Source organism: Mobula hypostoma, chromosome 26 (assembly GCF_963921235.1).
Source record: "Mobula hypostoma chromosome 26, sMobHyp1.1, whole genome shotgun sequence".
Lineage (NCBI taxonomy): Eukaryota > Metazoa > Chordata > Chondrichthyes > Myliobatiformes > Myliobatidae > Mobula > Mobula hypostoma.
Window position 1 is genome coordinate 6,510,983 of NC_086122.1, and position 27,643 is coordinate 6,538,625.

The window sequence follows — 27,643 nt, forward strand, 5'->3', positions numbered from 1 at the left end:
ATGTGTTCCTTCGTCTTACCCTTCCTGAAGTCCACAATCAGCTCTTTTGTCTTACTGACATTGAGTGCCAGGTTGTTGCTATGGAACCACTCCACAAGATGGTCTATCTCACTCCTGTACGCCCTCTTGTCATCACCTGAGATTCTACCAACTATGGTTGTAAATTACAGATGGTATTTCAGCTATGCTTAGCTACGTCAGCAAATTACAGATGGTATTTCATCTATGCTTAGCCACACAGTCATGTGTATACAGAGAGTAGAGCACTGAGCTAAGCACACACCACTGAGATGCACCAGTGTTGATCGTCAGTGAGGAGGAGATGTTATCACCAATTTGTACAGACTGCAATTGGATCCTCAATTCCTAACTGGAAGACAGAGGGTGGTACAGAGGCCCAGGTTCTGCAACTTCTCCATCAGGATTGTGGGAATGATGGTATTAAAGGCTGAGTTATAGTCAATGAACAACATCCTGACGTAGGTGTTTATGTTGTCCAGGTGGTCTAAAGCTGTGTGGAGAGCCATTGAGATTGCGTCTGCCGTTGACCTATTGTGGTGATAGGCAAATTGCAGTGAGTCTAGGTCATTTCTGAGGCAGGAATTCAGTCTAGTCATGACCAACCTCTCAAAGCAGTTCACCACTGTTGATGTGACTGCTACCGGGCGATAGTCATAAAGGCAGCTCAGATTCTTCTTCTTAGGCACTGGTATAATTGTTGCCTTTTTGAAGCAAGAGGAAACTTCTGCCTGTAGCAGTGAGAGGTTGAAAATGTCCTTGAGTACTCCTGCTAGTTGGTTGGCACAGGTTTTCAGAGCCTTACCAGGTACTCCATCAGGACCTTCCACCTTGTGAGGGTTCACTCTCTTTAAAGACAGCCGAACATCAGCCTCTGAGACAGAGATCTTCACAGCTGTAGTTGAGTTCTCCCTTTCAAAGCGTGCATAAAAGGTGTTGAGTTCATCTGGTAGTGAAGCATCGCTGCCATTCATGCTATTGGGTTTCGCTGTGTAGGAAGTAATGTCTTGCAGACCCTGCCAGAGTGATGTCGCCTCCAGCCTTGTTTGAAATTGTGTGACAGGTTAGGATGAGGGTGGCAGAGCTTAGGATGAGAAAGTTTTAAACTAGTTATAGTTCATGTTTGATTTCTCTTGGAGGTACTATTACTCTGTGCTGGAATAATGTGATGGGAAAGGTTTTGGAATTGTTAGTGACTGGACAAAATTGGCACTTAACAATAAACAGATGGAGCAGCTGATATTGCATAGCTGTGCAAAATGATGCCTATCCTCTGTCTTTGGTTGTGCTTGATCAACACTATATTCTGGTTATTTGTATTAAGTATTTAACGTTTCAGAGGAAGCTTTTCCAAAGGAAGCACTGAACTGTGGTGCCATTCTCAGAATTGCTAGTCCATTATTTCTGTAGTAAGGCAGCGTGTCTTTAGGAGGAAGTGTGTTTAAGATTAATTGTGCTGCTTCATTGCGAAGGGAGGATAATGCTTGCTATGTTGTTTTAGACATTAACCCATGCAATGTAATAATCTGTTTGCTCCAAACTGAGTGCAACTTGTATGTGGCGTCCCCGAAACAGTGGCTTCGCTTGCAATAGCCTCATTTCAAATTACATTTATTGTCAAAGAATATAAATTATACGGCCTTGATCTGTTGCTTACAGGCAGCTACAAAGCAAGAAACCTGAAAGGACCCATTTTAAAAAAGTAAAAGAGCAGCATCTGATGTACAGTGAACGGCCCAGTGAGTAGTACCATTCTGAACCAAAATGAGCCCTTAGATCTGAACCCTGGAGTAGGCCTAAGCCTCTATCAGACCATCATATTAGCAGGCACAGAGCACAGCAGCCCGGGGGGGAGATGTTGGCGGTCTTCATAGCCTCTGTCATGGATGGAGAGTGAGTGATATCGATCCCGGCACCCTGTCTTTCCAGTATACTGCTTAAATTGTCCAAGCAGTGTATCTTACCTCGCACTGGGATTCCTTTTTGAGGCTTTTAGTACAAAAATTAACTGGCAACCTATTGGTGCTAAATTAGAGTGTTATTTGTGTGTCGTTTCTGAGATTTCAAATTAAGTCTACAGTTTTGAAGAGGTACCCTGAGACCCAGTTCATTTATCTCTCATTTAGAATTTCTCCCGACCTGTTTGTGGGAGCTTTGTATTTCCTTCACTGCAGTGGCAAAGTTGTAAGCTACGGGATGATTGAGTGGAGTGTTCCGAAAGAGATGCTTGCTTTTCCCCCTATTACTTTTAAGTGTGGAGCTCATAATCAGAATCAGGTTTATTATCACCGGCATGTGGCATGAAATTTGTTAACCTAGCAGCAGCAGTTCAATGCAATACATAATCTAGCAGAGAGGAAAAAAAATAATAATCTGTCTGTCTAGGTACCATATCCAATGCGGACGTTGGTGACCATGGTTTTCCATATAGAATTACCCCTCGTTCTTTGGATGACTTCCATTTCCTCGATGTGTAGCCACCTGGCTAGGCTTTTGATGTACATAGCCGATGTCTTCCTCTAGGTTTGCTCCCATCGATCTTTCCAGAGAGTATAAGTTTTTCTAGTTCATCTTTCCGCATGATGTGTCCTAGGAATCTGAGTTGCCATTCTCTCATTGTTGGTATGAGTGATCGAACTGCTTGGGCTCTTCTGAGAACTTCTTCATTTGATGTGTGAGTGGTCCATGATATTTTTAACATTCTCCTGTAGAACCATAATTCAGCTGCTTCTAGTCTTTTCCATTGCTGGGGAAATGGTCCAGCATTCACTTCCATAAGTCAGGATAGAATAAACATAGCACTGCAGTATTCTGTTTTTAGTGTACATGCTCATCTTTGTCTGGTAATATGGTCTCCGTTTTCTGGAAAGCTTCTTTTGCCATTGCTATTCTGTATTTGATATGTGTCGCACCTGTCGTCACTTGTTATTAAGCTGTCAAGATATCTGAATTTGTTGACTTGTTTGATGATTGTATTTCCGATCTTGATCACACATTGTGTGATGTTTGTCTTTCTGGAGATGATCTTGGTGTTGATTGAGAGGCCTCTGTGATTGCTTTCTGCAACCACTAAGCAGTTCTTGAATGCAAACACAAGGAAATCTGCAGATGCTGGAATTTCAAGCAACACACATAAAAGTTGCTGGTGAACGCAGCAGGCCAGGCAGCATCTCTAGGAAGAGGTACAGTCGACGTTTTGGGCTGAGACCCTTGGACTGTACCTCTTCCTAGAGATGCTGCAAGACCTGCTGCGTTCACCAGCAACTTGTATATGTGTGAAGCAGTTCTTGAAGTTTTGTTTCTGATTCAGCTATTAGTACAATGTCATCAGCATATCTGATGTTATTTATATTATGGCCTCCAATTGTGAATCCTTTGTCTGATACTTAAGGTATTTTCAAAGACATCAAAGGGTTCATAATTGGAGGCCATAATAAATAAATAAAAAATAAATAAACAAGTAAATCGATTATGTATATTGAATAGATTTTTACAAATGTGCAGAAACAGAAATACTGAATATTAAAAAAAAATGTGAGCTAATGTCCAAAGCTTCATTGTCCATTCAGGAATCAGATGACAGAGGGGAAGAAGCTGTTCCTGAATCGTTGAGTGTGTGCCTTCAGGCTTCTGTACCTCCTACCTGATGGTAACAGTGAGAAAAAGGGTCCTGGGTGTTGGAGGTCCTTAATAATGGATGCTGCCTTTCTGAGACACCGCTCCCTAAAGATGTCCTGGATGCTTTGTAGGCTAGTGCCCAAGATGGAGCTGACTGGATTTACAACCTTCTGCAGCTTCTTTCGGTCCTGTGCAGTTGTCCCTCCGTACCAGACAGTGATACAGCCTGTCAGAATGCTCTCCATGGTACAACTGTAGAAGTTTTTGAGTGTATTTGTTGACATGCCAAACCTCTTCAAACTCCTCATAAAGTATAGCTTCTGCTTTACCTTCTTTATAACTACATCGATATGTTGGGACCAGGTTAGATCCTCAGATATCTTGATACCCAAGAACTTGAAGCTGCTCACTCTCTCCATTTCTGATCCCTCTATGAGGATTGGTATGTGTTCATCCGTCTCACCCTTCCTGAAGTCCACAATCAGTTCTTCTGTCTTACTGATGTAGAGTGCCAGGTTGTTGCTGTGGTACCATTCCACCAGTTGGCATATCTGAGGATATCAGGATTTATAAACACTCATCCTATGATTCATAGTGAAGAACCTCAATGTAAGTTGATCTGATTTCTTATTGTTATTCTCCATACCCTGGGATTCTTTCTGTGAACTCATACTTGCAGGCAACCTTGAAACAAGCTGTATTCAATGGGCCTACTTCCTCAGTTCTTTGCTGTTCTGCATTATTTTATGAATAGTAGGGATGCTGGTGCATTGCCAGCGTAAAACACTAAATATTTAAGTCACAGTGCTTGATCCCATTGTCGGCCACATCAGTCCTAACGTCTGTAATTCTGTAAGAATTGTTGGCTAATCAACACAACTAGAGATTGTTAAGCATTACTATTATGTTAATGAATTAGTTGCTCAGTTTTCTCAGGATTCAAGTTTATGTATCATGTGTATATTGAAACATACAGTGAAATGACATTTGCATTAATAGCATTAAAAACAGCTTTAAAGACATCCTTGTAAGATGTTGGGGTGGACAGAAGAGATTCTGTTGTACTGCTTTTAGTGAGGAGAAACAATGGTGCTAGTTTCATGGGTGATTTTGGCTTTGCTCCTGTTGACATGGCAACAATGTTCTTAGACTGTCATTGCTCCTTTGGTCATCCCAGAAAAGGTACATTCTGGTCTGAGCGGTGGGGCAAAAAGCTCTTACTCAAGCTGTGCAAGATCCTCTTTCTCCGTAATCTTGATACATTAAGTGGTTCTTTTTCCATAGGTGCTGACGGGCTGAGCTTTGTTCACCAATATTCCAGTTTTTGTGTTAATATAAATCACTTACGGGGTTTTTGATTGCCGTCATTTTTCATTAGGCCTCTAAGCAGTCAGGCATGTTGTCTAAACATAGCCAGAGCAGGAGTGGGCTAAAGAAAGGAATTAACCCATGCCCTCTGGAATTTATTGGTTGCTTTTAAAATCTTTGATTCTGCCAGCTTGTGTTCAAACTCGATTTTAGTATTGGTAATGGGATGTGAATTCTGGTGTTTCGTTGTGAAGCCATTCAACCCATCGCATCATTGCAGACTCTCAGAATTCCTCCTCATTTCCACATTAACAACATTCCCTTCAGTTAACAAAAACTTTGGGATGTGGGGTGAGGAAACTAGGGCACCTATGGGAAACAGAGAAAATGAGTAAAATCCACAGATTGCACAGGAAGTGGTCAAACCCAAGGCACAGAAGCAGCAGACCAGTGTGCTGTGATTTTTTTAGTACTACGTAGTGTGGTTCCTAAGCCAGTGGCCAACTTTGTCATGGCTACTTTCATAGCTCAGGGTTTTGCATCATACTGCATTTGTTCTCTTGTGTTCCTTCAGATTATTTTGTGGCCTCTTGTCTCCATCTCCTCATCCCTGTATAATATTTATGTAAAATATGCAGCTTTCTCTAATTCTGGCCTCTGTTATCATTGAGTAATCATTTTGTTCTCTCCCTAAATCTTTGCCTCTTCACCTTTTTTTCTTAAGACATTCCTTTAAACCTACCTCAACATCTGTTTTTGGATGTGGTACATGAGGTACAACAGAACAACCCCCAGCTCCCACCACAAGAACTAACGTGCGCCAGTTACCGCAAACTTAGCAAGAAACAGTTGACACTTGGTTCTAAATGTTTTTACAAATTGTTTTCTCTAAAGTTGCAATAATTTTGGCTTAACCACTCCTTGTGCCGAAGTAGAACTCAGCAAAATTTTAGGAGTCAGGTGAAAAGAAAGTAGCAGATTCAAGGTAAAAATGCAAAACCCCTGGGTGCTTTTGGTCTTTGTATGGAAACTTGGCCCACCATGTCTGTGCTGACTGTGATGCCAATTTAAACAAATCTCATCTACATGCACTGGGTCATTATCCCTCTGCCTGCCTACTTGTGTGCCCTCTGAATATCTCTCTATATTGCTGTTTTATCTGCTTCCACAAGAGCTGACCCAGCAATCCACAAATTTGATCCTCGGCTAATTGAACAATCCAACCAGTACATCTTTGGACTGTGAGAGGAAACCCACATGGTCCTTACAGGCTGTGCCAGGAAATGAACCCAGATCACTGTACTATATAACGTTGTGCTAAGCACAGCGTTATTGTGCCATCCTGTCTCTCAAATCTTCAAATGTTGCCTCACTTTACTTAAACCTATGCCCTCTCGTGTTTCCTCCCTGGGGGGAAAAGGCTGTATTCATGCCTGTCATAATTTTATATACTTCTATCTGGTCACCCCTTAGCCTTCAACACTCCAGCCAAAATCAATCCAAGTTTGTCCAACTTTTCCAGTCCAGTATCCTGGTTAACCTAAAGCCAGTGGTCCCCAGCCACCGGTACCGGGCCGCAGGGAAACGATATGATTTGGCGATATGAGTCAGCTGCACCTTTCCTCATTCCCTGTCACAGCCACTGTTGAGCTTGAACGCACGCGAGGTCATCACGCACACGTCATCCATGTCAGCGCGAGAAGGAGATCAACTCCTCGAGCTTGCAAATGACAGTGGGCTGAAAAGTATGTTTGACATAACATCTCTGCTGGCATTCTGGATCAAAGTCGAGGCTAAATATCCTGAGAGAGCCATGAGTGCACTGAAAACGTTGCTCCCATTTTCAACGTATCTCTGCAATGAATGCAACGAAAACTAAATTGCGGAATAGACTGGACATAAGGAATTCCCTTATAGAATCTTATAGAATTTTTTGAGGATGTAACTAGTAGAGTGGATAGGGGAGAACCAGTGGATGTGGTATATTTGGATTTTCAAAAGGCTTTTGACAAGGTCCCACACAGGAGATTAGTGTGCAAACTTAAAGCACACGGTACTGGGGGTAAGGTATTGATGTGGATAGAGAATTGGTTAGCAGACAGGAAGCAAAGAGTGGGAATAAACGGGACCTTTTCAGAATGGCAGGCAGTGACTCGTGGGGTACCGCAAGGCTCAGTGCTGGGACCCCAGTTGTTTACAATATATATTAATGACTTGGATGAGGGAATTAAATGCAGCATCTCCAAGTTTGCGGATGACACGAAGCTGGGCGGCAGTGTTAGCTGTGAGGAGGATGCTAAGAGGATGCAGGGTGACTTGGATAGGTTGGGTGAGTGGGCAAATTCATGGCAGATGCAATTTAATGTGGATAAATGTGAAGTTATCCACTTTGGTGGCAAAAATAGGAAAACAGATTATTATCTGAATGGTGGCCAATTAGGAAAAGGGGAGGTGCAAGGAGACCTGGGTGTCATTATACACCAGTCATTGAAAGTGGGCATGCAGGTACAGCAGGCAGTGAAAAAGGCGAATGGTATGCTGGCATTTATAGCAAGAGGATTCGAGTACAGGAGCAGGGAGGTACTACTGCAGTTGTACAAGGCCTTGGTGAGACCACACCTGGAGTATTGTGTGCAGTTTTGGCCCCCTAATCTGAGGAAGTACAAAGAAGGTTCACCAGATTGATTCCTGGGATGGCAGGACTTTCATATGAAGAAAGACTGGATTGACTAGGCTTATACTCGTTGGAATTTAGAAGATTGAGGGGGGATCTGATTGAAACGTATAAAATCCTAAAGGGATTGGACAGGCTAGATGCAGGAAGATTGTTCCCGATGTTGGGGAACTCCAGAATGAGGGGTCACAGTTTGAGGATAAAGGCGAAGCCTTTTAGGACTGAGATTAGGAAAAACTTCTTCACACAGAGAGTGGTGAATCTGTGGAACTCTCTGCCACAGGAAACAGTTAAGGCCAGTTCATTGGCTATATTTAGGAGGGAGTTAGATATGGCCCTTGTGGCTCGGGGGATCAGAGGGTATGGAGGGAAGGCTGGTGCAGGGTTCTGAGTTGGATGATCAGACATGATCATAATAAATGGCGGTGCAGGCTCGAAGGGCCAAATGGCCTACTCCTGCACCTATTTTCTATGTTTTTCTATGATGTTTCAAGTATCGCTGTCTCCCATCACCCCTTGATAGGACCGTGTTGTTGCTCGGAAAACAAGCCCAGGGCTCCCACTGATTCAGCGATCTTGGTGTGTTGCAATGATTTTATATGTTCATACAGGGAAAATATGTGCTGTGTGTTTAATATCCAAATGTTACTTAGAATGTTATGATGCTGTTGACTTATAAGTGACTTATATAACCGTATAACAATTACAGCACGGAAACAGGCCATCTCTGCCCTTCTAGTCCGTGCCGAACGCTACTCTCACATCGTCCCACCGACCTGCACTCAGCCCATAACCCTGCATTCCTTTCCTGTCCATATACCTATCCAATTTTTCTTTAAATGATAATATCGAACCTGCCTCTACCACTTCTACTGGAAGTTCATTCAATACTTACTTCAAGCTCCCCTGTCTTCCCCTGATAATTGACTTATCACTATTTTCATGTGCGGAAAATATGCGCTGTGTGTTTAATATTAGATTCGGTAGATAAACCCTTTTAGAAAGGAAATTAAGTGTATTAGCCACTTATCACCTATATTCCGGTTGTGATTAACGCCTCCCCCCCGAACAGAATCACCAAAAATGATTTGTAGGAAAAAATTGGCACATAAACACATGTGCACACAGGTGCCCGCGCAAGGCTTCATGGTCATGGGAGTCTTTCTCGGAGTAAACACCACATATTTGACGGCTGCTCTTGTTCGTTGGCAACCTCACCCCCCCCCCCCCCACATACAAGAATATTGTCAGCCGGTCCGCAAGAATATTGTCAATATTAAACTGGTCCGCAGTGCGAGGAAGGTTGGGGACCCCTGCCTTAAGCCACCACATCCTTCCTAAAGCGTAGCAGTCAGAACTGTATGCAGTACTAAACCTAACCCAGGTTTTATACTGCTACAACATGACTCCCTGACTTGGCACCCCAATCGGTGAAGGCAAATGTGCTCTACACATTGTTTAGCATCTTAACTCATTGTGTTACCACTTACAGGGAGCTGTAAACTTGTGCCCCAAAATCCCTCTGTACCTCATAAGGCCCTGCCATTTACTGTGTCCTTTCCCCTTGCATTTGACCTTCAAGGTACACATCTCGGCCTTGATCAAACTCTAATCTGAATCCTTTGGCAGCCACCTCATGATCCACAGCTCCAGTTTCTGTCACCTCTAAACTTGCTAATCAGTGTACTTTTTTTTGTCATTAGCATCAGGGGTTCCCAACCTCGGGTTCACAGACATGGCATTGGTCCATGGCATAAAAAGGTTTGGGAACCCCTGATTTAGATACTCAGTGACTACTTTATTAGGTATGCTTGTGTACTTTGTTAATGCAAATATCTAGGCAGCCAATCATGTGGCAGCAACTCAAAGGATAAAAGCATCCAGCCACGGTCAGGAGGTTCAGACTAAACATCAGAATAGGGAAAGAGATACGAACTGAGTGACTTTACTGTGGAGTGATTGTTGGTGCCAGACAGGGTGGTTTGAGTATCTCAGAAACTACTGATCTTCTGGGATTTTCACACACACAACAGTCTCTGGGGTTTACAGAGAATGGTGTGGGGAAAAAAGTGAGTGGCAGTGCTGTGGAAAATGGCCAGTCTGGTTCATGCTGACGGAAAGGCAACAATAACCACATGTTACAACAGTGATATGCAGAAGTGTATCTCTGAACGCCAGCATACTTGACCTTGAAGTGGGTGGGCTGCTGCAGCAGCAGACCTCTGGCCACAGAGTGACATGGTCCCAGCACTGATCTTTGGAACATCACTGTTCTCTTCAGTCAAGCTAATTTTGTACTAATCTACCAAGTCTTCATGTGCCTTGATCTTTTGCATCAGCCTAGCATGAACCTTCCCCAATGCTTTACTGAAGTCCATGTAGACAGCATCCACTGACCTACCTTGGCCTGATTTATATTTCAGTTTGGGAAGGTTGCTTGCTGTTTTTATAGTTTTTTTTTAAAAAGCTGCGATACTTTCTCAGTCAACCTTTACAGCCAAGCTGGCTGGGGAAGTTTGATATGCCCTGAGGTTTTGGAAAGGTGCTCGAGGTGTACTTGTTTCCTTTTACCACTCATCTGTGTGCAATATACATTTCCTGATTTTAAAGCAGAAGGAATTGCTTTGGTGCTGACGTTGATGTTAGTGTTCCCACTGACGTGGATGGAAGTTTTTTGACCTGAAATATTGTACCCCTCTGACAGATGTTGCCTTACCAGAATTGTATTTCAATTTTCCAGCAACTGGATTTTGTCGTTCACTTGAGTAAAAAATCCTGAATGCAATTTTGAGATTTGTAGAGCAACTAAAGCTCTTTTGTGTTTTTGTCAGTGCAGAGAATTTTGTTCTGCAGACCCAATCTTTCAAGCATGGTTACCTGAAGACCATAAATTCAGACTGACTTAAGGAAGTCTGTCTTTATACAGGAGACATTGACGAACCTTTCAGCTGATCAGCTCACCTCGGTAGGCATCAAAGCAACCTGAAGCCACAATTGGCTTCAGGCCACCTGGCTAACAAAGAGGAACAATGTGTATCCAAATTGCTGGGTTATCACCAGCCTTGTTTACTTCGCATCTGTGGTCCAAATGTACTTTACTGAAATGTCATCAAACTAAATTGGACATTGAGCCACTATAGATAACTCAGTACAAGGAGTAGATTTTAAAGAGCTAGAGGTCAAAGTCAGCTGAATAAATACAAGATTGTGAAAAAGCTGCAAAAAAAAAAGGAAATTGGACAGACTGAGCCAGGATTGGAATCTATGGATCTCAGTGAACAAGGGCTGAGTGAGGCAAGGGAGCTGAGCTGTAGAAACTGGTTTATTTACCACCCTTTCCTGGAAGCTGGAATTTTAGCTATAGATTTTCAAAACTATTTTAGTATTTTAGCAACCTGCCTACTGGAAGGAGGAAGCAAAAGAAGAACCTAGACCATAGAAATCTACAGCATATTACAGGCCCTCTGATCCACAATGTTGTGCTGACCATGTCACCTACTCTAGAAACAGCCAAGAATTTCCCTAGCACATAGCCCTCTATTTTTCTAAGCCCCATGTACCTATCAGACCCTATTGTATCCGCCTCCACCACTATCGCTGGCAGTGTATTCCACACACCCACCACTCTCCTCCCTGTACCTACTTCCAAGCACCTTAAAACTATGCCCCATTGTGTTAGTTAATCCCACGGCTGTGAACTCAATCCCGTGGTTGATGAAGGCCAACACACCATGTGCCTTTTTAACAACACTGTCAACTGCGCAGCAGCTTAGAGTGTTCTGTGGACACGGACCCCAAGGTGTGTCTGATCTTCACACTGCCAAGAGTCTTGCCATTAATATACTCTATCTTCAAATTTTACCTACCAAAATGAACCACTTCACACTTACCCGGGTTGAAGTCCGTCTGCCACTTATCAGCCCAGTTTTGCATCCTACTGATGTCGCGCTGTAACCTCTGACAACCCTCCAGGCTACCCACACCACCCCCAACTTTTGGGTCATCAGCAAACTTGCTAACTCACCATTCTACTTCCTCGTCCAGGTCATTTATAGAAATCGCAAAGAGGAGGGGTTCCAGAGCAGATCTCGGCCTGAAACGTCAATGTACCTCTTCCTAGAGATGCTGCCTGGCCCGCTGCGTTCACCAGCAACTTTGATGTGTGTTGCTTGAATTTCCAGCATCTGCAGAATTCCTGTTCCCTGTGGAACACCACTGGTCTCTGACCACCATGCAGAAAACAAGCCATCTACAACCACTTGGCCTTCTGTGGACAAGCCAATTCTGGATTCATAAAGCAAAGTCCTTTGGATCCCATGCCTCATTATTTCCTGAAGGAGCCTTGTATGGGGAACCTTATCAAATGCCTTACTGAAATCCATATGCACTACATCCACTTCTCTACCTTCATCAATGTGTTGTTACAGCCCCAAAGAATTCAGTCAGGCTCGTAAGGCATGACCTGCCCTTGACAAAGCCATGTTGATTATCCCTAATCAGATTGTCTCTCCAAATGCTCATAAATCTCAGGATCTTCAACAACTTGTCCACCACTGAAGTAAGACTCGCTGGTCTATAATTTACTGGGTTATCTCTACTCCCTTTCTTGAAGAAGGGAACAACGTTTGCAACCTTCTAATCCTCTGGTACTTCTCCCATCCCTATTGATGCTGCAAAGATCACCGCTAGAGGCTTAGCAATCTCTGTAGACTTGGGTATATGTTGTCCGGACCTGACAATTTAATACTTTTCAAAAGCTCTAGCACATCCTCTTTCAAGGCATGACTGCACAGGCACGTGGACGTCAACAAGTTACACTAGCAAGAAGCATTTAAAAGGAGAAATATTTTTTCTTCAGCGATTTGATCGAAGCACAATTGAGCAGGCACATGGATGTCAGCAAGTTAGACCAGCAGGAAGAATTAATAAATAAGAGAGCTGTATAGAGCAGGCGTCAGAGTAGGAGGGCTTTGGCTCAATGGGGCTTTGCTGATAATGGGTCTAAGCGAGGTTAGCTACATTTGAAGAAAAGAAACAGAAGGTATGTCTGTGAGGCTGGTGTTCTGTACTGGGTGTCAGATATGGGAGGTCCGGGAGACTCATACCCTCATGGATGGCCACATCCGCACGAAATGCGTCGATTGCATTAGGGAACTGGAACTGCAGCCTGATGACCTTTATCTGGTCAGGGTAAGTGAGGAGGTGATAGAGTAGTCACACCGGGCCTCGTAACAGAGATAGTGGGTAACAGTCAGGAGAGGGAAGGGCAAGAGGCAGATACTAGAGAGTGCCCCCAGTGGCTGCCCCCCTTAATAAGTACAATAAGTACTCCTGTTTGAGTACTGTTGGGGTGGGGGGGAATGGCCTACCTGAGGGAGGCAACCGTGCCTCTGGCACAGAGTCTGGCCCTGTAGCTCAGAAGGGTAGGGAAAGGAAGAGGATGGCAGCAGTGATAGGGGACTCCATAGTTAGCGGGTCAGACAGGCGATTCTGTGGATGCAGGAAAGAAGCACGGATGGTAGTTTGCCTCCCAGGTGCCAGGGTCTAGGATGTTCCTGATCGCATCTGTGATATCCTGAAGTGGAAAGGTGAACAGCCAGAGGTCGTGGTACATATTGGTACCAATGACATGGGCAGGAAAAGGGAGGAGGTCCTGAAAGCAGACTAGAGGGAGCTGGGAAGGAAGTTGAGAACCAGGACCACAAGGGTAGTAATCTCGAGATTACTGCCTGTGCCACGCGACAGTGAGAATAGGAATAGAGTGAGGTGGAAGATAAATGCCTGGCCATGGGATTGGAGCAGGGGGCAGGGATTCAGATTTCTGGATCATTGGGACCTCTTTTGGGGCAGGTGAGACCTGTACAAAAAGGGCAGGTTGCACTTGAATCCGAGGAGGGCCAATATCCTGGCGGGGAGGTTTGCTAAGGCTACTGGGGAGAGTTTAAACTAGAATTGCTGGGGGGTGGGAACCAAACTGAAGAGACGGAGGAAAAGGCAGCTGGCTCACAAATAGAGAGAGCTTGTAGGCAGTGTGAGAGGGAGGATAGACAGGTGATAAAGGATGTGTGCAGGCTGGTGGTTTGAGATCTGTCTATTTTAATGCAAGGAGAATTATGAGCAAAGCGGATAAGCTTTGTCCGTGGATCAGTTCTTGGAGCTGTGATGTAGTGGCCATCGCAGAGACTTAGATGACTCAAGGGCAGGAATGGCTACTTGGAGGTTTAGAAGTTTCAGAAAGGACAGGGAAGGGGGCAAAAGAGGTGGGGGCTTGTCATGGCTGCAGAAAAGGAGGAAGTTATGGAGGAATTGTCTACTGAGTCTCTGGGTGGAGGTTAGGAACAGGAAGTGGTCAATAACTCTACTGGTTGTTTTTTATAGACCACCCAATAGTAATAGGGACATCGAGGAGCAGATAAGGAGACAGATTCTGGAAAGCTGTAATAATAACAGGGTTGTCGTGGGAGATTTTAATTTCCCAAATATTATAACCATATAATATTGACTGGCATCTCCCTCGAGTGAGGGGTTTAGATGGGGTGGAGTTTGTTAGGTGTGTTCAGAAAGGTTTCCTGACACAATATATGCAAACATTTGTAGATCAGCCTACAAGAGGAGAGGCTGTACTTGATCTGGTATTGGGAAATGAACCTGTTCAGGTCTCTCAGTGGGAGAACATTTTGATCACAATTCTAGCTCCTTTAACATAGCATTGGAGAGGGATAGATCGGAGCAGACAAGTTAGAAAGGGTTTAATTGGAGTAAGGGGAAATATGAAGCTATCAGGCAGGAACTTGGAAGTATAAATTGGGAGCAGATGTTCTCAGAAATATACAGCAGAAATGTGGCAAATGTTCAGGGGATGTTTGCAGGAGTTCTGCATAGGTCTGTTCCAATGAGACGGAAAGGATGGTAGAATACAAGAACCACAGTGTACAAAAGCTGTTGAAAATCTAGTCAAGAAGAAAAGCTTATGAAAGGTTCAAAAAACTAGGTAACGATGGAGATCTAGAAAATTATATGGCTAGCAGGAAGGAGCTTATGAATGAAATTAGGAAAGCCAGAAGGGGCCATGAGAAGGCCTTGGCGAACAGGATTAAGGAGAACCCCAGAGCATTCTACAAGTATGTGAAGGGCAAGAGGATAAGACATGAGAGAATAGGACCTATCAACTGTGACAGTGGGAAAGTGTGCGTGGAACTGGAGGAGGTAGCTGAGGTACTTAATGAATACTTTGCTTCAGTATTCACTACGGAAAACGATCTTGGTGATTGTAGGGATGACTTGTAGTGGACTGAAATACTATAGCATATAGATATCAAGAAAGAGGATGTGCTGGAGCTTTCGGAAAGTATCAAGTTGGATAAGTTGTCGGGACCGGAAGGGATGTACCCCAGGCTGCTGTGGGAGGCGAAGGAAGAGATTGCTGAGCCTCTGGCGATGACCTTTGCATCATCAATGGGGACAGGAGAGGTTCCAGAGGATTGGAGGGTTGCAGATGTTGTTCCCTTATTCAAGAAAGGGAGTAGAGATAGTCCAGGAAATTATAGACCAGTGAGTCTTATTTCAGTGGTAGGTAAGTTGATGGAAAAGATCCTGAGAGGCAGGATTTATGAACATTTGGAGAGGCATAATATGATTAGGAATAGTTAGCATGGCCTTGTCAAAGGCAGGTCGTGCCTTACAAGCCTGATTGGATTTTTTGAGGATGTGACTAAACACGTCACAACATGCTGGAGGAACTCAGCAGGTCGGGCAGCATCCGTGGAAAAGATCGGTTGATGTTTTGGGCCGGAACCCTTCATCAGGACTTAACACATTGAAGGTAGAGCAGTAGATGTAGTGTCTATGGATTTCAGCAAGGCATTTGATAAGGTACCCTATGCAAGGCTTATTGAGAAAGTAAGGAGGCATGGGATCCAAGGGGACATTGCTTTGTGGATCTAGAACTGGCTTGCCACAGAAGGCAAAGAGTGGCTGCAGACGTGTCATATTCTCCCTGGAGGTCAGTGACCAGTGGTGTGCCTCAGGGACCTGTTCTGGGACCCTTTCGCCTTGTGATTTTTATAAATGACCTGGATGAGGAAATGGAGGGATGGGTTATTAAATTTGATGATGACACAAAGGTCGTGGGTGTTGTGGATAAATGTGGAGGGCTATCAAAGGTTACAGTGGGATATCGATGCAAAACTTGGCAGAGAAGTGGCAGATGGAGTTCAACCCAGATAAATGAGGTGGTTCATTTTGGTAGGTCAAATATAATGGCAGAATATAGTATTAATGGTAAGACTCTTGGTAGTGTGGAGGATCAGAGGGATCTTGGGATCCGAGTCCATAGGACACTCAAAGCTGCTGCACAGGTTGACTCTGTGGTTAAGAAGGCATACGGTACATTGGCCTTCATCAACCGTGGAATTGAGTTTACGAGCCTAGAGGTAATGTTGCAGCTATATGGGACCCTGGTCAGACCCCACTTGGAGTACTGTGCTCAGTTCTGGTCGCCTCACTACAGGAAGGATGTGGAAACCATAGAAAGGATGCAGAGGAGATTTACAACGATGTTGCCTGGATTGGGGAGCATGCCTTGTGAAAATAGGTTGAGTGAACTCAGCCTTTTCTCCTTGGGAGTGACGGAGGATGAGAGGTGACCTGATAGAGGTGTACAAGATGATGAGAGGCATTGATCGTGTGGATAGTCAGAGGCTTTTCCCCAGGGCTGAAATGGCTAGCACAAGAGGGCACAGTTTTAAGCTGCTTGGAAATAGGTACAGAGGAGATGTCAGGGGTAGGTTTTTTACACAGAGAGTCGTGAGTGTGTGGAATGGGTTGCTGTCAGTAATGGTGGAGGCAGATACAATAGGGTCTTTTAAGAGACTCCTGAATAGGTACTTGGAGCTTAGAAAAATAGAGGGCTATGGGTAACCCTAAGTAATTTCTAAAGTAAGTACATGTTCAGCACAGCTTTGAGGGCTGAGGGCCTGTATTGTGCTGTGGGTTTTCTATGTTTCTGTTTGTTTAATGTCTATTAAGTAATAAAGCTTTTCCTAATTGAGAATCCCAGGTGTTCCTGGAGGGCAATTAGAAAAGTTGTCAATTTGATTGATAACTTCCAAAGGTGAAGATAGCATGAGATAAAGGTATGTAACAGATGTGATTTCAAACTGTTCACTGTGCTATTGTTTCAATGGGTGTCTGTATCTTCATTAATATTAGTTCATGCTTCTTAAAGGCTTCAGTTTTATCCACCAGCAAGTTTGTTTTGGCCTTTTCATAATTTTCTTCCAGTACTATCCTTGTCATATAGCACAGACAGGTTCTACCGCTTGGAGTAGTCAGCGAATCCCTGCACTCGGTCCCCAGGGCTTTTCACGTGCTCAACTAACTGTTTCCGCGTGTAGAAGCTGGCTCCTCTACCTTGTGCTGTGAATTCCAGATTTCTACACTCTGGGCATAACATTTCTTCCTCTATCTTAATATCCTATGACTTCTGCTTATAGGAGAAAGTTCCCTATTCCATCTGTGTCTATGCCTCTAATTTTTTTGAAAAACCTTTTGTTTCCTGCACTGCTCCAAGGAAAATAAACCTGGCTGTTGATACCTTGTAACTCTAGGCAGTTTTCTGGTTGTTCCATGCACCCTTACCAATGTATTCCTGATCTTCTTGTGTGGCAGGTAGAACTGCACATAAGATTCCAGCTCTGGTCTAATTATTTATGAAATTGTACCATAGCCTGCCTGTTCTTGTGTTCAACACCCCTGCTACTGGAATCCTGTATGTTTCATTAATTTTGCTGCTTTCAGGTATCTTCCATTTGCACAGCAAATTCCTCTGTTCCTTAGGTTCCCCAGGGCCTTATTATTCATTGTTAGTATTCAAATCTTGTTTATCCTACCAGAATATATCTCCTCTTGGCTTTCAGGATTAAATTCTATCTACCATTTGCCTATTACTTTTACCTAAATTACCAATTTAATTGTACCCAAATTAACATAATTTTGCAGCTGAAGGCTGCCCAAGTTGCTATCACACCACCAATTTTCATGTCGTGTGCATGATATGATATTCCTATCAAAGTGCAATTCTCATAAATCTGAGTTTTCTCACAGGAGAATGTCCGCCTGGAGTTGATGGGATTTGTATTACTGCTGTGTGATCTATGTGTGAGAGTCTGGGCCACATTCATTTACTGGAGGTTTGTTTGAACCACAAGTTCAAAGTTCTTTTTCAGTATATTGTGACCATGACCAAGAGCATTGACATTGGTTATAAAGGGAATGATGCAGACTGTGCTCGACAGGGTACCCAGGAAGTGTTTCACATGTGAAAGCAAATGCAGCTTTTCGTTCCCGGAAAAGCCAAAGGAAATTGGATCATTATTATGTTCCTGCGAATCCTAGGGTTTGAGGAAGAGATTTCTATTGAGAGATCCTTTTGTCTTTCAAAGGAAGTGTGCAAAGGAATGAAACATACCTGCTTTGCACCTGGTTATATCAGCCATGATACAGTGCAGGCAGCTCAACAAGCTAAATGGGCTGTTTCATCACTGCAAAACTACCACTCTGCTCCTTCCAATTGCTGCAGTTCCTAAAGAGCACAAATCTTTGGAAACTTCAGGGTTACAGAAAATATTTATGTTGTCTTTTGCATCACTGCTGTCTTTGTAATGTAGAATGTGTGGCACTTATTCAGTGTTCATTCGATTGTTTTAAATACAGTTTTCTGATGTAAATGGTTTATCAGGTGAGTCATATGGCAAAGAACCTTTTGCTTTTGCAAGGGATAAAAATGGCTTTGGAAGCAATGGAAACTAAAACCCACTGTTCAGGTGGACCTGACATCAGCTGTGTTTGCCCTGTTATCAAGAAACAGTAGCTCATGGTTCTTGTGACTATCCAAGCCTAGCCACACGTAGATTAATGGGCAGCGGTAGCAGCAAGAATTATCCTCAGCTTGAATCCCACCTTTTCAGTTAATATTGTATCTCTGAACTCAACCATTCACATTGCTGGTGGATATGCGCTCTAACAGCCAAGGTTTTCATCGATTAAATCGGTTCTTTGGTCCAGCTCTTTCATGCTGGGCTGAAGATGTTATCAACAGTAATTCTGCTTTGAACATGTTTGGCCTACATCCCTCTGGACTTTTCCATCCACGTTTCCCTCAATGCCATTATTGTACGTGCAGCTCATTCCATACATTTGCCTCTCAGAGACCCTTTTGAAATATTTTCCCCCTTACCTTAAGCGTATGCCCTCTACCCTTGGGAAAAGACTGACTTTTTGTCATATCTATGCCCTTTATGATTTTATAGACCTCTCTAAGGTAGCTCCTCGGCCTGCTTTGCTCCACAGCCTATCCAGTCTGTCCTCCTCACTCCAGTCCAGGCAGTATCCCTGTGAATCATTTGTACACCCTGTAGCATAACTGTTCCATTCCCCTAGTGTGGTGATGCCAGATGTATCCCAACTCTGATAATCAGAGCGAGTATACCATGCACCTCAACCACTGCACTTCCTCTTTCAGGCAACTATGTATTTGAACATGTCTACAGAAAAGGGCAATGCCATCATGAAAGATCCCACCCACACTGCCTATGGACTGTTTGTTGAACTCCCATCAGGGTGGAGGTTGCATAGCATCCACAGCAGAACCACCAGACTCAAAGCAGCTACTTTCCCCAAGCAGTAAGGCTGATCAGTGTCTCCAGGCAGTCCTGTGCCTTGCGTCACTTCATGGGCATACAGTCTATGTATGGTGTGTATAAGCTATCTTGTGTTTATTGCTGTTCTAAACACCGCAGTGTTACAGGCAAATGGGTTACGCACACAAAATGCTGGTGAACGCAGCAGGCCAGGCAGCATCTATAGGAAGTACAGTCAACATTTCAGGTCGAGACCCTTCGTTAGGACTAGCGGAAAAAGAGAGAGTAAGAGATTTGAGAGGGGGAGATCCAAAATGATAGGAGAAGACAGGAGGGGGAGGGATGAAGCCGAGAGCTGGAACGTTGATTGGCAAAAGGGATGCAAGGCTGGAGAAGGGGGAGTATCAGGACAGAAGGCCTTGGAAGAAAGAAAGGGGGAGAGGAGCACCAGAGGAAGATGGAGAACTGGCAAGGAGTTATTGTGAGAGGGAAAGAGAGTAAATAAATTGGGGATGGGGTAAGAAGGGGAGGAGCGGACCATTTATGTCCTTGCTCATCTTTTGTATGCTCAAGGGGCATAGATATTTTCTTTTTGTTTGTTAAGGGGGCTTGTTACCTTTTTGCTATTATTGCTATTAATTGCTATTATTATGATGCCCAAAAGACTGCAGTTGCTGGAACTTGTGGCAGCAAACAATCTGCTGGAGGAAATCTGGTTGAGCAGAGGGACGTGGAAATAATGACCATTTTGGGTTGAAACCCTGCTAGAGAGCTGAGAGGGGTGTTGGCCAGTATAAAGAGGGGAAGTGGTGAAACGAGCCAGTAGTATCAGTATAAAGCAGAGGACTGATGAAACAGCATCACCAATCTGGTTCCATACATGGAGTTCTATGCTTTGCCACTGGGGTTCAGCTTGGATTTTGCCAAGTAATTCTACAAAATGATTTAACTTTCAGAGGTTAAATCGGGGGTGACTCTGGAAATCAGCATTAGCAGTCTAGTATCAAAGCTCTGGTAAAGATGAAATTCACCCGAATTTGGTTCTGGGTGCAGGTTTGTCTTCACGTGTCGAACATTCTGATCCCCCTGTACTCAGCTGTAGCCCAAACCATCAGTGGCTGCCATTTCAGAGCAGCTGGCTCATCTTTGAGTTTCTCTGGTGAGCAAAGTGGAACCAGTCAGACTGAAATATTAAATTTGTATGTTATTCAAGGGTTGGGTGAAGATGTAGGTCTTACTCTTGCTTTTCTACAAGTATGTGAAGAGCAAGAGGATAAGACGTTAGAGAATAGGACCAATCAAGTGTGACACTGGAAAGGTATGTACAGAACCAGTGGAGATAGCAGAAATGAATACTTTGCTTCAGTATTCACTATGGAAAAGGATCTTGGTGATTGTAGGGATGACTTGCAGTGGATTGAAAAACTTCAGCATATAGACATTAAGAAAGAGGATGTGCTAGAGCTTTTGGAAAGCATTAAGTTGAATAAGTCTCCGGGATCGTATGAGATGCACTTAGGCTACTGTGGGAGGCAAGGGAGAAGATTGCTGAGCCTCTGGCAATGATCTTTGCATCATCAATGGGGATGGGAGAGGTTACGTAGGATTGGAGAGTTGCAGATGTTGTTCCTTTATTCAAGAAAGGGAGTAGACATAACCCAGGAAATTATAGACCAGTGAGTCTTACTTCGGTGGTTGGTAAGTTGATGGAAAAGATCCTGAGAGGCGAGATTTATGAATATTTGGAGAGACATAATATGATTAGGAATAGTCAGCATGGCTTGGTCAAATGCAGGTCGTGCCCGATGAGCCTGATGGAATTTTTTGAGGATGTGACTGAACACATTGATGAAGGTAGAGCAGTAGATGTAGTGTCTATGGATTTCAGCAAGGCATTTGATAAGGTACCCTATGCAAGGTTTATTGAGAAAGTAAGGAGGCATGGGATCCAAGGAGACCTTGCTTTGTGGATCCAGAATTGGCTTGCCCACAGAAGGCAAAGAGTGGTTGTAGACGGGTCATATTCTGCATGGAGGTCAGTGACCAGTGGTGTGCCTCAGGGACCTGTTCTGGGACCTCTACTCTTTGTGATTTTTATAAATGACCTGGATGAGGAAATGGAGGGATGGGTTAGTAAATTTGCTGATGACACAAAGGTTGGGGGTGTTGTGGATAGTGTGGAGGGCTGTCAGTGGTTACAGCAGGACATCGATAGGATGCAAAACTGGGCTGAGAAGTGGCAGATGGAGTTCAACCCAGATAAGTGTGAAGTGGTTCATTTTGGTAGGTCAAATATGATGGCAGATTATAGTATTAATGGTAAGGCTCTTGGAAATGTGGAGGATCAGAGGGATCTTGGGGTCCAAGTCCATAGGACACTCAAAGCTGCTACGCAGGTTGACTCTGTGGTTAAGAAAGCATACGGTGCATTGGCTTTCATCAACTGTGGGGTTGAGTTTAAGAGCCCAGAGGCAATGTTACAGCTGTATAGAACCCTGGTCAGACCCCACTTGGAGTAGTGTGTTCAGTTCTGATCACTTCACTATAGGAATGATGTGGAAACTATAGAAAGGGTGCAGAGGAGATTTACAAGGATATTCCCTGGATTGGGGATCATGCCTTATGAGAACAGGTTGAGTGAACTCGGCCTTTTCTCCTTGGAGCGACAAAGGATGAGAGGTGACCTGATAGAGGTGTACAAGATGATGAGAGACATTGATTGTGTGGATAGTCAGAGGCTTTTTCCAGGGCTGAAATGGCTAGCACGAGGGGGCACAGTTTTAAAGTGCCTGGAAGTAGAGACAGGAGATATCAGGATAAGTTTTTTTTTCATGTAGAGGGTGGTGAGTGTGTGGAATGGGCGGCCGGCAACGGTGGTGGAGGCGGATACGATAGGTTCTTTTAAGAGCATCCTGGACAGGTACATGGAGCTCAGAAAAATAGAGGGCCGTGGGTAACCCTAGGCAATTCTAAAGAAGTACATGTTCAGCACAGCATCGTGGGCCGAAGGGCCTGTATTGTGCTGTAGGTTTTCAATGTTTCTCAGTCACTGCTCTTCAGCTTGCACTGCCCCCTGGTGTTCCCTCAGCATGCCATCTGTAACTCTGCCGTGTATGTGCTGTGACCAGCAATAAGCATCAAGTCCCAAGGACACACTGTGAACCAGCTTCATTTCTATGTCTAGGTTGTGGCTGGGCGAAGAACACCTTTACAGCATGAAAAAGTGATTCATTGCTTATGCTAATACTGTGTACTGTGTCAAAGCAGCTTGCTCTGGTATTGAATACTGAAGAGCACAGTGCAGAAACAGGCCCTTCAATGCATGATGCTAGTCAGAAAGAGTTCTCTATCTGTCCATGTGCCTACTAAATGCCTCGACAGCATTACTGAATCTGAGTACCTACCATGTTGAACTTTTCCCCTCACACCTTGTAGCTATGCTTCTCATGATTTTCTATACTATTAGGTCACCCTTCATCCTCTGACACGCTTGTCTAATACATTCTAATCCAGGAGACATTACAACTGTAGGTAATCAGCACCCCGGCTAATGATGTTCATCACCGTATACTTGTGTTGTCATCAGAGAGCTATGTACTTGCACCCCAACATCCATCTCCATCAATGCTCCTTACGAACTTATTTACTGTTGGAGAGTGTAGTTATCTCTCTCATCCTTGTGGCTACTAGTAATGTTTAAATCCAGTTTGAAGTCCGATTTGATTAGGACTTGAAATTCAAATGGAATCTCGCAAGCTGTGTGCCGGAATGATGACTAGGATTTCTCAGATCAGGTCACTGCCTCAGAATAAGGTCAGACATGAAGAAAAATCAAAAGATGAGTCACTTATTTCATAGAGTCATTGAAATCTACAGCACATTACAGGCTGTTTGGCCCACGATGTGCTGACCATGTAACCTATTCTAGAAACTGCCTAGAATTTCCCTACCTCATAGCCCCCTATTTTCCTAAGATCCATGTACCTGTCTAAGAATCTCTTAAAAGGCCCTATTGTATCCACCTCCACCACCTTTGCTGGCAGTGCATCCTCTCTGTACCTACTTCCAAGCACCTTAAAACTATGGCCCCTCATGTTAGCCCTGGGAAAAACCTCTGCTATCCACACAATCAATGCCTCTCATCTTATACAGTTTAGCCTCTTGACATATATTTGCGCTCAGGTTTTGTGACTTGGCTGCTCTAAGGATTAATATCATAGACTGGGAACGGAGCAGTACAACATAAGAACAAGCTCTTGACCAAGTTTGTGCCTAACAAGATACTAAACTATACTCTTCTATGTGATCTATATCCTCAGACAGCGGTTTACACTATCTAAAAGCCTTTTAAGCACCACTATCGTATCTGCATCCAGCAGACCTTTCCAGGCACATACCACTGAGTACAATAAACTTGCGCTGTGCCAAGTATTTGATATTGACCTCAAAGACATAAGATGTAGCAGAAATAGGCCATTCAGCCCATCAAGTCTACACCACGCCTGATGTATTGTTCCATCTCAGCCCCATTCTTTTCCCTTCTCCCTGTAACCCTTAACACTCTTACCAGTCAAGAATTTGTCACACACTGCCTTAAATTGCCAGTGACGTCCTCCAGAGCCCTCTATAACATTGAATTTCACAAATTCACCACTCCCTGACTGAAGAATTTTCCCCTTGTCTCAGTCTGGGCACCTTGCTGTGTTATTAAAACTTCAAACATAAATAGCAAATGTATTTAGTTTTGTTTCCCTGGCTTCTTGCTGCATTTTGACGAATCAGAAGCTGGTCCTGTTTGACTAATTTGGAGTTTGTTACTGGTTTTGGTGTGCAGGTAAAGGAGACAATAGAGGTAGATTAGCACTGTAGTTCACTGATGCCCACCACACATTGCCAAAACTTCTGTCTGCTTTTAATTGGTATGGGCTTAAGGGATGAGGGGTGGGCATTGGGGATGTGTTTTTGTTGTTTTATCCCTTTAAGCTGTATTGTGGTATAGCAGCGCCTAGAATGTAAACCTGTTGGGTGCTTGGTCTCTGGTAACACTTGATATGGGCAGTGCAATAATCTATTGATGGAGAATTCGGAATGAGATGCAACAATTGTTTTTGTTTTCAGTTAAACATTTTATTCACGGAAGTACTACTTCTCCAGCATTAAGCAATGGTTTGATTGTAAATCAGTTGACATTGGGAATTTGTACATCAGTTTGGGGGCAGAGTGGACTATACATGGTGGAGTCTTCATACCATTCAGACCATCTCCTTGGTTAACTTTTGTTCTTTTTTACCGATTGCCCATTCTTGGCGTTGAAATGGATGAGACTAACAGAGACTGAAATGTGATGTCTTCTTCTCCAACAGATTGGCGACATCGTCAAAGTGACCAGAATGAACATCAGTGGCCAGTGGGAGGGTGAAGTGAATGGTCGGCAAGGACTCTTCCCCTTCACTCATGTCCAGATCATCGACCCCCAGAATCCTGAGGAGAATGAGTGACCTGAAGGTCTGAACATTTGGTCACCTCCATCTGCCTGTTCATCACACAGTCAGCATCAACATTTGGTGCATTGCTTCCAGATTAAAGGGGGACACATCATTTTGCAATGGAAAAGCGATTGGTTTTTTGAGTATCTGCTTAGCTGCTGGAATTTAACGTTTCTGTCTGAGCTGTTCCCATTTCCCATTAAAACAACACCATTACTAACCAGTGGAAATAGAGGAGAGGAACAGCGTCAGTCCCGGTGCCTCAGATTGGAACTTGTAGTCAACTGGGATAAGTGTGTAGTTGGCCAAGCCCCGAAAACTTGGAACACTCAAATGGATATTCCTCCTTCCTATGTTTATCAATAGTGGCATGCAGGGATGTGACTGAGACTCAATACTGCATTATCCTGAACAGTGTCACAGCTGAATGAATGAGGATCTGAACTCACCAGAATGTTTTTCAATCGTTTTCAATACAACGTACATATATATATATATATTAGCCAGTTGTGCTGCAAACAACATGTAGAGGAGTCACCAATGTTTTTGGATGCAATCAGATAGATAGCTGTAGATAACAATCATGGATGTCTGTTATACAATTCTGTCACACCTGTAAAACAAGCTTTTAAAGGGGAAACACTCTGAATAGACAGCAACAGAATTAATCATCCAGAAAAGTTGCCTGCAGGAGTCAACATACATTTTGTGGAGTTGGGCAGTATCAACCAAGACGTTTTGGGTTTGAAAGCGGGTATTCTGCAGACTTGCCTGGGGACTCGTGTTTCACTCAATGAGGAGCTGTTCGTATCTCGGAATAGGAAGGCCAGGGTTCCACTTTTAACAATTATCCTTGTCTGTTGTTCAGGAAATTTAGAAACCTACGAAGCAGGCAGAAACTATTCCCATGGAAATATGTGCCTTTTTGTTTTGGAAATAATTTCCAAAGTGAAAGTTTCTTAATCTACCACCTTGATGGCTGATGTTGTGTGTCAGACAAGAATAAGTGCATTATTAACCACGTGCGTCCCACTGCCCTATCAGTAGTGCTGATCTAGTGCAGGTGATGATGGCAGCAGTTGAGTTTGCTTCGTGGCTGACACACTTCCTCACGTACACAATGTGCAAGTGCACAGCCTCTCAAAAAAAAGCTATCCTTTGACAGAACAATCCAATCTCAAACTGAGCTTTCTTTGACTTCTATCCTCAGTTTTAGTTGATTTTATTTGAAGTTCAAGACTACATTAATACATGTGCACTGAATTAATGAGCTGTGTGAGAATATTGTTAACTACGGTGCAACACTAAAAGCTGAGGCTTGTCACCCTGCCACACCTATTAATGGCTGCCCATTTGGGCTTGGTCAGTAATACCAACACAGATAATACCTGTTGAGTAATTATACAGAAATTGTCCACCACGACCACAGGACTCAGAGGGGAAGGATTCTTCTCTGGGAAGGTCAGTTGATCATTGGTTTCCAATATTTCAGCAGTGGTGGGTGAATAAATGGTGGCAGCCACGCATGGGCAGGTGAGAAATTGTTGCTAACTGGATTTTCTTCAGATAGGGTGGTTATTTTAATCTGTTTTGTGGCCCCTTGAATAGTGTTTGACAAGTGGGCATGATTGTTGATCAGGTTCATATTTCACAGAGCATTAAACAAATGCCTTGGTAGTTCTGCTGCAGGGGAGGGGGAAATGTCACCATCAAACCAAAGTATGTACCTAGTGCCTAAAAATCTGGAGCTGTGGAAGGAACCAGGTTGAAGTAGATTAGGTATCACAGTCCTGTCTGCTTAGAAGTGGGTTTTTAGAACTTGAGCAAATACAAGAATCAGTAAAAAGATGTTTTGAATATCTGTTTCATATTCCTCCAGCTGTGATTCTGGACTTGCTGTGTGAACAGGTCTTGGGTCATAATGAAACAGCAATGTTCATCCAGTGCACTGTTCAACACAATCATTCAATGTTTTGATGTCTCTATGCATCTGCTGATGGTAATATTTTCGGCCTAGTTTGTTTTTTTTCCTTCATCAAACCACTATGGATCCCTTGGCTTGCCTGCCAAGTTATTACACTGGACTCCTGAAATTGTGTCTAGTTGCCTGGAATACATTGAGGATGGGTGATGTTCTTATAGCTCTCTGAATGGGTTCCAGTTTCTGAGTGTTTCCCCTTTACAAGTTGATAGCACATGGCCCGCTTCTGTTCCTGCTTAGTTTATGTCCGTTCACAATATTTTAATTAGGCTTGTGCCATGGGAAGGAAATAAAGCTGGTATTTGGTTCTGGAAGGTGTCAAACACTGAGTGCAGCCTGAAGCTGAACCAAACTGTGCAGGGCAGATGTACCCACCTTCACTTGCTTGCCTTCCCACTACATCTGTTGCCAATAAAACTTGTTTACAACACTTCAAACTTGCAGAAGTTTTTAATGCTTAGATGATCACAAAATACCTCTGGTCTATGTGCATGTTAGTGACACTTTTATTTTTGTAGAGAGCTTTTGATGTGTGTTCCAGAAGCGCCATTGAATGCCTTTTATTTAACCTTCTGGGAATGGAGAGCATTTGCCTGAGGAACAGTTCATGTCATGTCTAACCTTTGACTGAATAAATCTTGTATTTTAAATGCAAGTGCCAAGAACTAAGCTTTGCTTGCAACCCCAGTAAATCCATAAAATACCCTTAACTGGGCAGTTTTGAATCTTTTGATTTGTTTCAGAAGTTAACAGTATTACAAATTGGCCTTTTTTTCAGGGGACATTAAGAGTATGTTTTACTTTTTGTTCACAATGTAGTGTCTTAGTTTTCTTCACTGAATTCAATTGTGGAAGTATCCCAGCAGATCAGTGTGTTGCTGGTTTGTATATAGCAAATAAACTTTACATTAATCTACAA

The 27,643-nt window shown here is 43.5% G+C and overlaps 1 long non-coding RNA gene across 1 annotated transcript; it reads left to right on the plus strand.

Annotated features, from left to right (window-relative positions):
* The first annotated feature begins 396 nt into the window (after positions 1 to 396).
* Positions 397 to 27,643, plus strand: LOC134338226 (uncharacterized). The gene is made up of 2 exons (XR_010016175.1): positions 397 to 479; positions 24,621 to 27,643. It is a non-coding gene; the product is annotated as an uncharacterized LOC134338226 (long non-coding RNA).